The sequence below is a fragment of the Paroedura picta genome, chromosome 2, assembly GCF_049243985.1.
Source record: "Paroedura picta isolate Pp20150507F chromosome 2, Ppicta_v3.0, whole genome shotgun sequence".
NCBI lineage: Eukaryota > Metazoa > Chordata > Lepidosauria > Squamata > Gekkonidae > Paroedura > Paroedura picta.
In genome coordinates, this window is record NC_135370.1 from 30601029 (window position 1) to 30614282 (window position 13254).

Below are 13254 nucleotides of genomic sequence, written 5' to 3' on the forward strand. Positions count from 1 at the left end.
TCAGTGCCACGTAAATACATGTGCTATACCTGAGTCTGTGGAGACAGGGCAGAGTATAAATTCAATTCTAAGTAAACATTGGGATTCCTCAGTGACAAAAGTAGCAAGTTAGTATTTGGGGCAAAGAAAGAAAGGTTGAAAAATTGTCAGGAAAAAAATGGCCAGTAGTCTCTCTGGTTCACAACCCCTTGCTTTGCCAGGAGAAACAGTATTGATGAAAACAGCGTGTTTTCTCTCTGTTATTCTGAGTAATCATCGAAGCATCTGCTCCATCATTTTTCTTGGACGCCGGCCACTTCACTGTAAAACCATGTTAATTCTCTCCGCTATTGCTGCTAATGTTTTGCCGCTCACCTGGTTTGGATTTGTTTTGGGTTGCAAATCACAGTGGCCACGGCAAACTGAAAGACGGTATACCGAGGGCCTGATTCGGCTACAGCTAAGCATAGTGAAATCCTGTTGATTTGGGAATAAGTTTTAACTAGCATGCTCTGTAATGGGGACCACTGCAGGTGCTTGGCTGGGGGTTTGCCTGGACTGTGCCCGTTGGCAGATAGATTTTGTGACTGTGCGCTTGTTTTATGCTTGTTTTGAGAAATGTAGGGGATTCTTTCACAGCTTAAAGGACAGCACAGGGTGACGTTGAGGAATTATTGCAGCCCATGGTATTCCTTGTAACAGCTGAATCCTGTGGGATTTCCAAGTGCTCAAAACCATATGTGTGTGTTTTTTAAGTATCCCTAAATTCTGCGCCGCCATCATTAAGATGCGCAAAAATGTCAGAGGGAAATAAATCACTGTGCATTTTTATAGCAGTCATAAGTTGGCAAACTTTATATAAATTACTGTTTAATTATGATTTTATGCTTCTTAGTTTGAAATACATTCAACACTTTACCTCACATTTTGATAGCTCAGCGTTTATGTACTCGTATAAATGAATGTAAATAAAGTGTTGTGACTGTGTGTGGGGGATGTTTTTAAAATTATTATTATTTAATTTATTACCCGCCACTCCCAAGCAGGCTTGTGGAGGGTTACAGAATGTCCAGTTAAAAAAAAAACATTAAAACCCTATTAAAATGGACAGAAAAGTATCAATACAGTAAAACCAACAGTCCACAACATGGCGGAAAACCCCCAACCCCTACCTCTAGAGGGAGGAGGAAGGAGAGACAAAATAATCAACGATGGAGCTTGACATCACGGGGCCCCACTGATATTCCCCCACTGCCCCAGCTTCAACTGTAGACCTGGTGGAAGAGCTCTGTTTTACAGGCCCCGCGGAACAGTTTGAAATGTGATAAAGAAGAGGGGGATAAGCAACCATCCTCACTGGGACTGTACACTACAATAAACTAACTCTTAGAGCCAAATTAGACATGACGGCATTCTTGGGTCTGAGCTTTGGATGCTGCCGCCATTTTAAAGCCTTGTGAGGTGATTTAAATATGCCTGCTAGGGGTTCAGAAATACTTAGAGATTTTGGAACTTATCTGGAGATTTTGGAGGTGGATCCCTGATGAGGATCGGGTCTGGGGAGGGAAAAGACTTCAGTGGAGTATAAGGCCATAGAGTCGACCTCCTGAAGTGGCCATTTTCTCTGGGTGAACTGATCTCCATTGCCTGGAGACCAGTTGTAATCCCCAGAGCTCTCGAGGCTCTGGAAAAGAAAAAGCTGGTGTGGATGGCTACAAGGGTAGCACATTATATTTTATGTCGATACTAGAGACCAAGCATTCAGGAATACAGTGGGCGGTAGATTAGGGGAGTGGAGTGGAAGAACTCTGCAGACGGCCTCCACCTACCCCCAGGACCTAGAAAAGCAGCAGGTAGCTGTTAGGGAACTCACCGGCAGGGGCAGCTCTTATGCAGCAGGGATCTGCAGCCTCCAAGCCTCAGAGGGAACTGGAATGAGGAGGGAGTGGTCGGGGTGGGGACAGAAGGTGATTGGCTGGACAGACAGGCAAGCTGATTGGAGGAGGAGGCACTCAGGGGTGGGACAGCTGCCTTGAGTGGATGTTAAGCGCTGAGTGGCACTTAAGCCATGAGACCAGCTCCTCCTCCTAGGCCTTACCAGAAATATTGTAGAACAGATAAAACTTCAGTCCTCAGGGTGTGAACACTTCTTGGGGGGCTTTCATGTTTCTTGTACACTATAAGCATTCCTTGGTAACTTGGAACTTAATCAGAAGTTCCACTGTAATTAATGAGCTACACCTTCAGAATGTTGTAACTTTTGAGGAAAGTATATTTCAATTGACTGCACTAGTAGCATTCTGAGGGCCCACAAAACACAGTGACAGTTGTACTTGGGATCCTCCATTTATCATTAGAACCGTTGGTCATATTGATACATAAAAGGTAATATTTATACAGGCGATTCTTTGTCCCAATTGATTTAGATAATATTTGTAGATTCCTGGCTTAAACCCAGTTCTTTCTCCATTTTTCAGTGTTGCATACTAATGTGGAATGACATGTAAGATCTATTATTTACAGATTAAAAATAAAGTATGAGCCAGACTGCTTATATATAAGAATGTGTATGTTTTGTTGATATGTATGAATGGAATTTATAATTCTTATATGTATGTTTAATAGAGTGTTGGAGCTACTCTGAAAATGAGAGACAATCTGGACCTTGTTTTGGCTGTCATCATCCTTATCCATTGTTGTTCCTCTATATATTTATGAAACAGCGTAGGGGGCTGTTGTGTCCGGCTGTCCAAGTTGGAATAGGGCCAATCAGGGTGCAGCCAGCTTTGCCCTGATTGGCCTTGCCCCTGCAGCTCCCGCCCTTTGTCCCTGGACTCTAGCCTCTTTGCTCTCAGATGCCTCAGTGCCTGGAGCCAGCAGCAGGTAAGGGTAGAGGCCCTGGGCAAAGGGTTGTGGTGGAGGCCATGCTAACAAGGGCCTCTTGGCCTGCTAGGCTGCGCCTGCTGCCGAAGGTCTCCCAGCCTGCTGACTGCTCGTTAAAGACTGCTAAGGAGCTGACTAGTTGACTGCTAAGGAGCTCTGTCTCAGCCCTGCTAACGAGCTGCCCAGCCCACCCCTCCCTCCCGCCCCACTTGATCTGGCTGCGAGCTGCTGCCCAAGGCCACCTTAAGCTGCCTTGCCAGGGGCCAGGGGAGGGGACCCTTTCAAGGCCCTTTCTTAGGAACGGGCTTTGAAGCGAGTCTTCTAATAAAGGAGTTATTGCACTTGTAGCTGTCCATGTCAGCTTTTTTCTCAACCCTGGTTGAGAATGCTTGATATAAATGTTGTAGTTATCCAATATTATTATGTTTCCATATGCTGCGTTCTTTGGCTAGATCTGGTGTTAAATTCTACCAATTTATCTATGAAAGGCCTAGTTCTCACCACTCCAAATTGATTTCTCTGATTGGCCGTTGCTTCAGACTGCCCCTCTCTTTGTAACTTCCCCCCTTCTACCTTTCTCTCGCTTGTCACTTGAATTATAAATACACCAGTATGCTTCAGGCATATCACAAAAAACATTTGCAGGAAGAGTCTTTAATGCTGCCCCTGGGCAGACATAACCTGGCCATTAAAGCCACTGGGGAAAATCCTGTCGGGGGGCAATGATGTGGCTTTTTGTGAGGAACATCCTGAGACTCAAATGCAGTGGGTCTGATCCACTGCTGTGACCGAGCAGCTTCTCCCTATTTGCAGGAAAGGGAAGGGACTGGCTAGGCTGGCAATTTCCCTTTCCCTCCTTCAAGGGGCAGGCTCAGGGTAGGTTGGAGGGCAGGGCCATTTCCCCCTCCCCATCTATATTGGTGATTGGGGTTTCTGTTTAATTCTACCTCATAGGGTTACTGGAAGTTGAAATTGAAGAGGAAGGAACCATAAGGATAGATAGGATAAAAGAAAGTGATAGAACAAACATGGGAGGCTATGGGCCATCACGTCAATTGGTGCAACTCTTTGAGAGCCAGCATGGTGTAGTGGTTAAGAGCACGGTGGATTCTAATCTGGATACCTGGGTTTGATTCCCCACTCCTCTTCCACATGCAGCCAGCTGAGTGACTTTGGGTCAATCAGAGTTTTCTTAAAGCTCTCTCAGCCCCATCTACCTCACAGCCCCATCTACCTCACAACGTCTGTTGTGGGGAAAGGAAGGGAAAGCTGTTTGGAAGCAGCTTTGGGTAGTGAAAAGCAGGGTATAAAATAAACCACTCTTCTTCTTTCTCTACAGCCAAGGAAATATAGCTAGCTACAGGGAGGAAATAGGCAACAAAATGCGGAATTTGCTCTAAGGACACAACACCACTGCCTGGTTTACATCATGTGCTGGTGATGGGAGTGGAGACTCCAGGTTCATGTCTGTTTTAAATGAGATTTATTAGAGTGATCATTTGTCTGGAGTAGGTGGGAAATATGCCCTCTACCTTGCTTCTCAAACTATGCCATCTCTAAACCAGGGATTCCCAACCAAGGTTCCTGGGAATGCTGTGGTTCCACGAGAGCTCTCCAGGGATCCTTTCCCAAAAGTTCGGATGGCCGCTGACATCGCTAGATGTCACTCAAGCCCTTTTTCCCTCTTGCTCGACGGGCCTCATCTCTTTCTCCTCAATGGAAAAATGGCAAACAACGGAGCAACTGATTGGCTGGCTCTGTATCTTCCTTCCGTGCCCACATCTCCTAAGGGGCATGTCACCGCTTCCCTTCCGGAGTGTTAAATCCGTGGGTTTGAAGGAAGGCAGGGCCATTGGGAGTTCAAGCAGCTCTTTATTGTGATCTCAGCATGATGTTACAAGAGGCAAAACAGAACGGAGGAACCACTGAAAATATACAGTAGCAAACAATGAATCTTCCTGCCTGTGCACACTATTGGTTCGTTTCAGTTTAAACTGACTGGATTCTGCGGAGGGCCACGTACAGGTCTATCACAGTGCCTGCTTGGATCCTGCCTCCGAGGGGTCCTCGGCAAACCCCCAAAGACATCATGGAATTCCTCAAAGCCTGAAAAACATTCCGGGGCTTCCTCCACGGTCAACAGGTTGAACAAGGCCACCGTGAACTCCCCACTTCAATAACAACTAGGTCATTTTAGGGGAAGACTGGAGGAAGACTCTTGGATGCTTTAGGATGCTTTGGGCTGATCCCGCGTTGAGCAGGGGGTTGGACTAGATGACCTGTATGGCCCCTTCCAACTCTATGATTCTTCTATGATTCTAAGGTGTATGTATGGGGGGATCATGCCAGGCTAAGCCACTGCAAGATTCTTCCCTGCCAAGGCAATGATCAGTAAGGCGGGATGCTGTCAAGAGCAGGAAAACACCTTCCCTGCGCTCCTGACCCACTCGCGTCCTTTCCCTCCACACCTGGCTGGGGAGGGTCGTTCAGGGGCCGGCAGGGCGCATGCGTTCCGAGGGTTAGCGCGAGGCGGCAAGCAGGGCTCATCTGGATTCGTCGCGTGCGGACGGCGCGGGAGCGCGCGGAGCCCCAGGCACGCGCGCAGCGACTCCGGGGGGGGGGGGGGGGGGAGCCTCGCGAATGGCTCGCTGCAGGGCGGCTGGGGGCGCTCCGTTTCCCTCCAGAGCGCGGCAGGAGCCCGGAGGCGGCAGCGGCGCGCGGCGGCCTGGCCGAGGGAAGGGAAAAGAAAGGCGGGAATAGCCTCGCAAGCCGCATGCCAACAAGGCTGGCTCCGGGCGGGAGACGGAGGACGCTTGGCGAGGCGAGTCTGAAGTTTTCAGTTCCTTGCAGTTGTTGAAGGCGGGCTGGGCGACTCTGTCTCTCTCTCAGTATCACTCCGTCCGCCTGGCTTGCAGCATGGGCGTGCACGCTTCTCTCCCCGCTTCCTACCAAGTCTGCTCCGCTGCGTCCCGCGGGGCTTTGCTGCCCGCGTTTCTGGCCTCGCAAGCCGGAGTGAACCTGCTCCGGCCTGGAATGCCGGCTCTGGTTCGTGCAGCCAAGAGGCGGGCGGCATCGTCCGAGGGAGGCGGGGTCGCGTTAGCGAAGTTGGCGGCTCTCCTCAGGCCCCTCGCCGGATTGGGGGGTTGCGAGGGCGAGGCGACATCAGCGCTCCGGACGAAGTGGCGCTCCTCGTTCCGCGCGTCTTGGGGGTCGCGCGCTTTTGCAGCGCCAGTTCGCCCGCGCGGAGCAGGAAACGCGACTCCTCTAGTGCCTCCCATCCCATCCCATCCCATGCTATTTGTGGTGCTTTGCGCGTGTGCGCGCCTACGAGAATGCCGGTTCCTTTGGTGCTGGAGCGGCTCTTGCGCTTGCCATTGACTGCGCTCTCCGGCGCTTTCGCGCCCCGTCCCCACGTGCTGCCCTTCTCGGAGGGCTTCTTCGGGGTATGTAACGCGCAGCAGGTGTCGAGTCTGTAGGGGACGCCGCATATTTGGCTGCCGAGGTCAGTGTCTTTGCAGAGGCATCAGGTTTGCATGACCTGGTGGGGTCTCGGAAAGGTACGAGAGCTTTTTTTTTGAAGGCGAAGGAAGGGGGGGGGGGAAATGTTTGCTTTAGGGTGCGTTTTTAGATTTCTGTCGAGTGGACAGAAATGCTTTAAAAGTCTTTCTTTCTTTCTTTCTTTCTTTCTTTCTTTCTTTCTTTCTTTCTTTCTTTCTTTCTTTCTTTCTTTCTTTCTTTCTTTCTTTCTTTCTTTCTTTCTTTCTTTCTTTCTTTCTTTCTTTCTTTCTTTCTCCACTACAGTTAAAGTAATGCAGTTGTTATTACTAGGGGTGTTCATTTGGATATATCAAGCTGAAAATATTTTAGAGGCACATTTTGGCTTCCCAAATTTATCCAGGTTTTCTCAGGAATTTCTCTCTCTCTCTCTCTCTCTCTCTCTCTCCCCTCCTCCCTCCTTGGAGGAAGTGCCCTGGGACGAGGGACCTTCTTAAGCAAACCAGGAATTAGCCTACTTTAAGGACTCATCCACCATGATCTAATTACAGCGCAGAGGTGTGAGCGGTAGACATCCCGAGCTTTTTTCGGAAGGCGAGTGACGGAACTAACAGCAGGTCTGCCCCGCAATTGATGCTCTTTTCGGAACTGTTGGGTTTGGATGCTTTTTGGCTGTTCGTGAGGTGGGATGTTGGACTAGGTGGACGGCCAGCCTGATCCGGTAGGGCTCTTTTGATGAGTGAGGAGGAATGCTTCTTGCATTTTTATTTATTTACAAATCGCGTTAGCTGTGCTTGAAGGGAAACGACATGCCTCTCCCCCTCGCTCAGTGGATGATCACATTATACTTCTGAACGGGGGGGGGGGGGGGGAACAACCACCAACAAATGCTTAGAAGCACAAGGGACCTTCCAGAACAGCTGATGCAGCTCTCTGTGTGGGATTATCTGGTAATAGTGTCTTCTCATTTTCTAAAATGCACTAATTCATAGGAGATTTCCAGCAGAGAATCTTTTTCTCCTCCTTCCCCTCCAAGCTGTGTTGTCAAGAAAGGTCTGAAGCTCAGGGAGGATTTGTAACCTTATAATCAATTCAATAGAGCGAACCTTGGCTGCTGGCCAAGGGTTGACAAAAAAGCACAGGATAAATTTAGAAATGTTTATCTGTCGCTAAAGCCGACGCGTGCCTTATTTTGAATTCCCTTTGTTGCCATGTTAGCTTTACTCGATAGGAACAGAGAGGGATAAAAAAACGATCTGTTAAGGAGATTTCTATCCAGGCATTTGTAGATAAATTAATCACCACATGCCTTGGTTTGTAAATCACAATGCTTGGGTAATTCCCCCCCCCCCGCCCTTCCCCATAAAAAGTGTTATGTTGATCTGGTGGACGAAATGATATCATGAAACATGGCAAGTGTTCCTGGGGAGACTTTTTTGAGGATGGAAAAGAGAGTTCTGGTGAGAAGCTCGAATGATTGGATAGAGGGTATTACGACACGCTGACCTTGGATCCCTGCTTAGCACACGTCTGGCTAGTAAACCGTCATAAGGCAGAACCTTCTGGAGTCTTCTTGAGTTGGCTGCTTAGAGAAGGAACTAGAAAATATATGCTCTTTCTCCCCCCCCTTTTTTTTTTTTAGTTCCTAAAACTCCTCATAACTATGGATTCATGAGGAAGTCGTGCCTTGTGTGGTCTGTCTCTCAGACTTTGGCCACTGTAGGGAGGTATCCGTGGTTTCATTGTTTGTCTCCTTGGATTACATTTTGTAGACTGCTCTTTCCACTGTGGGCAGGATGGATGATAAATTTTGCTTAAATTACCTCATCGTGAGAAAATTACAGTGAAGAATTCTCTCAAACGGGGCATTTAGGCAGCAGTTTAATTTACAGGTGTGCAGTCCTTCCCCACCCCTGCTTTGGTTTCAGAATCGACTCAGGTTCCCTATGTTATCACTGCAGGTTCAATTTTGTTAACTGCGTTTGTATTCATTCCCACTCTTATTGTGCTATCCAGGATGTTGTCTGCGCGAAGCATTTACCCACTCCCAGAACGACTAAATCCCTGCAGTCGACACTGAATTCTATTTCCATTTTGATTAGGGGCGCTTCAGATTTTCCCTCTGCAACTTGCATGATTGAGTCGTGGTATCCTGGACTGGATATAAGCCTCGATATTTCAAAAACTGCCATGAGTAAATGTGCAGATTTTTGCTTTTTGCGAATTAACTTGCTGCCTCGTGTCTCCAACACTGTCGCAAAGCAGTCTTCCCTGATTGGCCAGGGTGTCATTTCAAAGACTTTCTAGTTCCCGGCTACAAGGCTTCCCTTAAAGCAGCTGCGCTCCAGAAGCCCTAACTTCTCTCAGCAGAGATTTTCTTCTTGTTATTTCCCTCTCCTCTGTGGTCTCCAATCCTCTTTTTTCAAGAAAAAAAAAGAAAGAGACTCCTGCTGCAATTGGTACCCCTCCCTGTTCTGAGCTTCCCTAATCAAGTGCAGAACAATTTTTGTTTTCATGGAGGGGGGAATAGAGGAAGACGCGAGTTCAAATCTATCTGAATTCCGCAGGATCCACAACGGAAAAAACAAAGTAAGTGCAGAATCAGCCCAGGATGTTGATGAGGGAGAGAATAATCTCTTTATCTAGTGCCTTCAACACAGCTTCTGATGCTATGCCTTAGTGTTCCCTGAGGACTCTGTCCCAGATGGTGGAAACAGCATCTGATGTGCTTAGTGACTAGTAGAGATTGGCTTCCTTCTCACTTGTCAGCTAGATGGCTCGCTGCTTGTTTGCCTGCGCATCTCTTAAGAACATAAGGGAAGCCATGTTGGATGATGGGCCATCCAGTCCAACACTCTGTCATATAATGGCCAAAACCCAGGTGCCATCAGGAGGTCCAGAATTCCAGAAGCTCTCCCACTTTTATCTCCCAGGCTCTCAGAAAAAGTGTTCCCTTTATACCCTCAGCAAGGTGGCCGCCAGCACATCAGTAGTGTACAATCAGTGCAGGAGGGCGAATAGAGTATTTGTTCTTTCATTGTTCCTCCTCCTAACTTTGGTGGTGGTGGTGGTTAATGCATGCTTCAGGCTTTAAGAAATCCCAGAAGTGGCACGATCATGCAGTATATGGTAGGGAAACACAGCTGGGTACATGCCCACCCGGGCCACTTCCATTCCCGCCCCCTCTAGGCCCATCATTGGCCATTTGGAGAGGGGGGGAGAGGTCAACATGACCATATATGGTCCATATATGACCATATATGGTCACCCAACATGACCATATATGGTCATGTCACCCAATACATTTTTAACAAATTAAAAAATATATGGAAAATTAACTTCCACCCATTCGGGAAACCCTTCCAGGGCCGTCAACAAACCCCGAGGTTTCACAAACCCTGTCGGAGAAAGTCTGCCCTAGAGAGAGGCTGCCAGTCTGAGTAGACAATACTGACCTTGATGGACCAAGAGTCTCATTTAGTGTAAGGCAGCTTCATGTGCCTTTTTAAAATTCATCTTGGAATGCTCACATTCCTAGTTTAGTAGGACTCCATGATTCTGAATAGGGAAAATTTCTAAGTACGCTTTCTATGCATGTGAAAAAGTTGAATGCGGATCAGTGAAATTGCCATTTGAAAAATGGAAGTGCTGTCGGAAGGAAGGGTTGGGCGTTCGTCAAGTGTGGTTATGTGCAGCTGGACTGTAAACTGTGTAAATCAGCAGTTCTCAACCGCCGCCACTCCGCGACCCCTACAGCAGGGGCAGTGGTGGCAGTGGCAGTGGTGTGTGTGCTCACCTGCTTGTGCGCGCGCTCATGTGGCAGTGCGCATGTGCACACACCGCCATCACTCCCGCTGTAGGGGTTATGGAGCCACAGCAGAGGCAGCCAGAGAGGTGGCGGCATGGCGCTGGCCTCTTCCTCACCGTTTCGGAGCTTACAGAGGTGGTGCTGAGTAGGCCAGTGTCACAGGAGAGGCGGAGGCAGTGGCCAGAGCTCCAAGGCGGCGTGGAGGAGGCCAGCATCATGCCGCCGCTGCAACCTCCCAGGAAAGGCCAAGTGACCCCTCAGGGGGATGCGACCCCGGGTTGAGAACCGCTGGTTTAAATTAATAGAGAAAAGGGGGACTTTGTGGAGAGCATATTCTTGTGTTTCTTCATCACAAACGCTTCTTCCCCGCTGTTTTTACAAACACTTGCCCCAGGTTTGAGGTGGGCTTCCACTCAGTGTTGCTGACTAGTCTCCATCCACACAGGCCCAGTTTAAGGATTTGTGGGGCCGAGCAGAGCACAATTGGTGCTGTTACTTGTGCTGCACAAGTAACGGCGGGGCATCCTTCATCCTCTTCATTTCTCAAACCTTGGCAGGACATGCAAATGCACAGCCCCAATATCTTTGTTGTTGCTGTTGTCAGCCATTCAGTCATGTCTGACTCTTGGAGATCCCATGGCACAGCTGCTGCCATGATCCCTAACCACCTCCCTCAGCCATGCAGTATCCATTTTGATCATGTCTAACCACTGCGATCTTTGTCGGCCTCGTTTCCTTTTTCACTGACCAATCCTAGCATAATTGCTCTCTCCATTGAGTTGGATCCCATGCTATGGCCAAAGTAAGTGTGCCGGAGTTTTGCCATTTTGCCTTACAGTGATATGTTAGGCTTCATGTGCTGTAGTATTTCTTCGTTTGTCACTTTTGCTGTCCAAGGAACCCGCAGATCTAAGACAGCCTTTTGAAACCCTTTGACCATGGAAGAACTTTTGAAATATTTTTCAGGCTTCGCGAAACCCTGGAAGTGGTGGGAAGCCCCATCAGAGAAGTAGTCTTGGAAGTAAGATGCGGGAGCTGGGCAATCAATCCATCAATCATTTACTCTTTCTATTGTGGAGAAAGAGATTAGACCTGTAAGGCAGTGGTCCCCAACCCCTGGTCTGGAGACCAGTACCGGTTCGTAGATCAGTCGGTACCATGCTGCAGCTCCTCTTCATCCTCCTCCCCGGCTGCTGCCTTGGGGGCTGCCCTGCTACTCTGCCTCCGGCTCACCTTTGGTGTTCTCCAGCAGCCGCCATGGCTGGGGCTCCCCCTAGGCGTGGCATTGCGCAGCTGCTGCTGGCAGCGCCCCCCAGCGGGAGACAGGAAGTCAGGGGCACTGGTGGGAAAGCAAGTGTTGCAGGGGCTCAGACAGTGGCAGCGACGTCCCTCGGCAAAAGACTACCCCCCCCCCTCGGGCCTCAGTAAAATTGTCAAGCGTTGACTGGTCCCCAGTGATAAAAAGGTTGGGGACCACTGCTGTAAGGCAACAGGGGGCTCTAGTGATGTCAGTGGCCATCTTAATTCTGGTTGGGAATCCCTGATCGAAGGGGACCTTCACACTTATGCAGCATGTGGTCCTCACGCATGCTCAATGAGCCGTGTGCATGCTCGGTTACTAACAGAACATGTGCATTGCCCTTTTTTCATTCTTGTGGTCCATAAATCACATGTGTGTGAAGATGCACTAATAGTCACAGTGTGAACACACTACCATGTGTTACTAGCATGTGCTTCTGCATCCACACATTACGAAGTTCTCATGTTTTGGGGGGAATTGTACGTGGACATTATATCACACGTGTGATGGGACATTTGTGCTTCTCAGATGCACACTGTCCCTTTTCCGTTTGTGACCCTGGCACACAGGGAGCAGCAGCTTTGGTGCACATGCACACCTGTTGCATTTTTCATGTCCTCAAGATGCTATTGACTCCATTGTGAAAATCATGTTACTTACATGGCTACATGAAGTTTCACAATGAAGCCTTAAGGGGCTCTGTGGTGTCGTTTGTACACGTGAAGGTGTGTGTCAAAACTCCCTGCATTCTTCAGGGGGTTGGACTAGATGATCCTGGAGGTCCCTTCCAACCCTATGATTCTATGTCAGTGATGCAAAGTTGACTTTTTGTTCCCCAGCAAACATGAAGATTTCGTTAAGTGTAATTGGAGTCTTAATCTTCTATGTCAGTGGTTCTCAACCTTCCCAATACCGCGACTCTTTAATACAGTTCCTCATGTTGTGGTGACCCCAGGGCCGGATTTATATGAAAAGAGGCCCTAGGCTATTCCACTTATGTGGCCCTTTCACCTCCCATTTTTAAGTTTGTAAATTACATGAGAGATAAAAAAAATACATCATTACTGTGATATATATAAATATGTTAAACGAAACATGTTGTGATTGGTGTAATAGTGTAATTTTAATTTTGGTAACAATTTGAATATAGGCCTCTCTTGATCTTGAGGCCCTAGGCTGAAGCCTAGTTAGCCTATAGGAAAATCCGGCCCTGGGTGACCCCAACCATAAAACTATGCAAGTGTTCTTTGACAGGAATTAAACCAAAACCGACCAATGGTGTGAAGATCCATTGTTCATGATTGTATATAAATTGGTTTTCTTCCGGGGTTTCTCAGTTCAATTCTGCCTCTTGTCCCACCATGCCGATCTCGCTCTTTCCCGCTGCTCCAGACAGACGAACGCTCTATCTCGATCTACCCTGCAAGGCTGTTGTATGGATTGTGCTCCCCACAGCCAAGCTGATTGCCCTGCCATGACCCCTGTGAAAGGGTCATTCGACCCCCCAAAGGGGTTCCGACCCCCAGGTTGAGAACCACTGGTCTATGTGAACCTACCTGTCTGCTGTGGTTCTCTGCTTGTGGTGCTTCTGTTACCTGAGGCTAGATGGGGGGCAACCCAAGATAGGGCCTTCCTTGGTGGTGGTCAAAAAGCTCCCTCCCCACAGAGATCAGTCTGTCTTTCTTTATTGTTCTCTCCTGCCAGTGCATGAAGGATTTCTGATTTGTTTGGCATACTCCCCCCCCCTTAGTTTTGGTGCTGTTTATGTTTTTTTTATTAAATTTATATA

General features: G+C 48.4%; 1 protein-coding gene across 5 annotated transcripts in view; it reads left to right on the forward strand.

The window, feature by feature from the left end:
• Positions 1 to 5511: 5511 nt before the first annotated feature.
• The window catches only part of ZNF385B (zinc finger protein 385B), a 281902-nt gene continuing 274159 nt past the window's right edge, over positions 5512 to 13254 (forward strand). For 2 of the 5 annotated variants that reach the window (XM_077319563.1, XM_077319559.1), the window contains exon 1: positions 5512 to 5683. The gene's annotated coding sequence lies outside the window, so the exon portion shown is untranslated. Of the gene's footprint in view, positions 5684 to 6053; positions 6420 to 6954; positions 7079 to 13254 lie in introns of those variants that run through there. The other 3 variants (XM_077319561.1, XM_077319560.1, XM_077319562.1) reach the window with 3 other exon arrangements.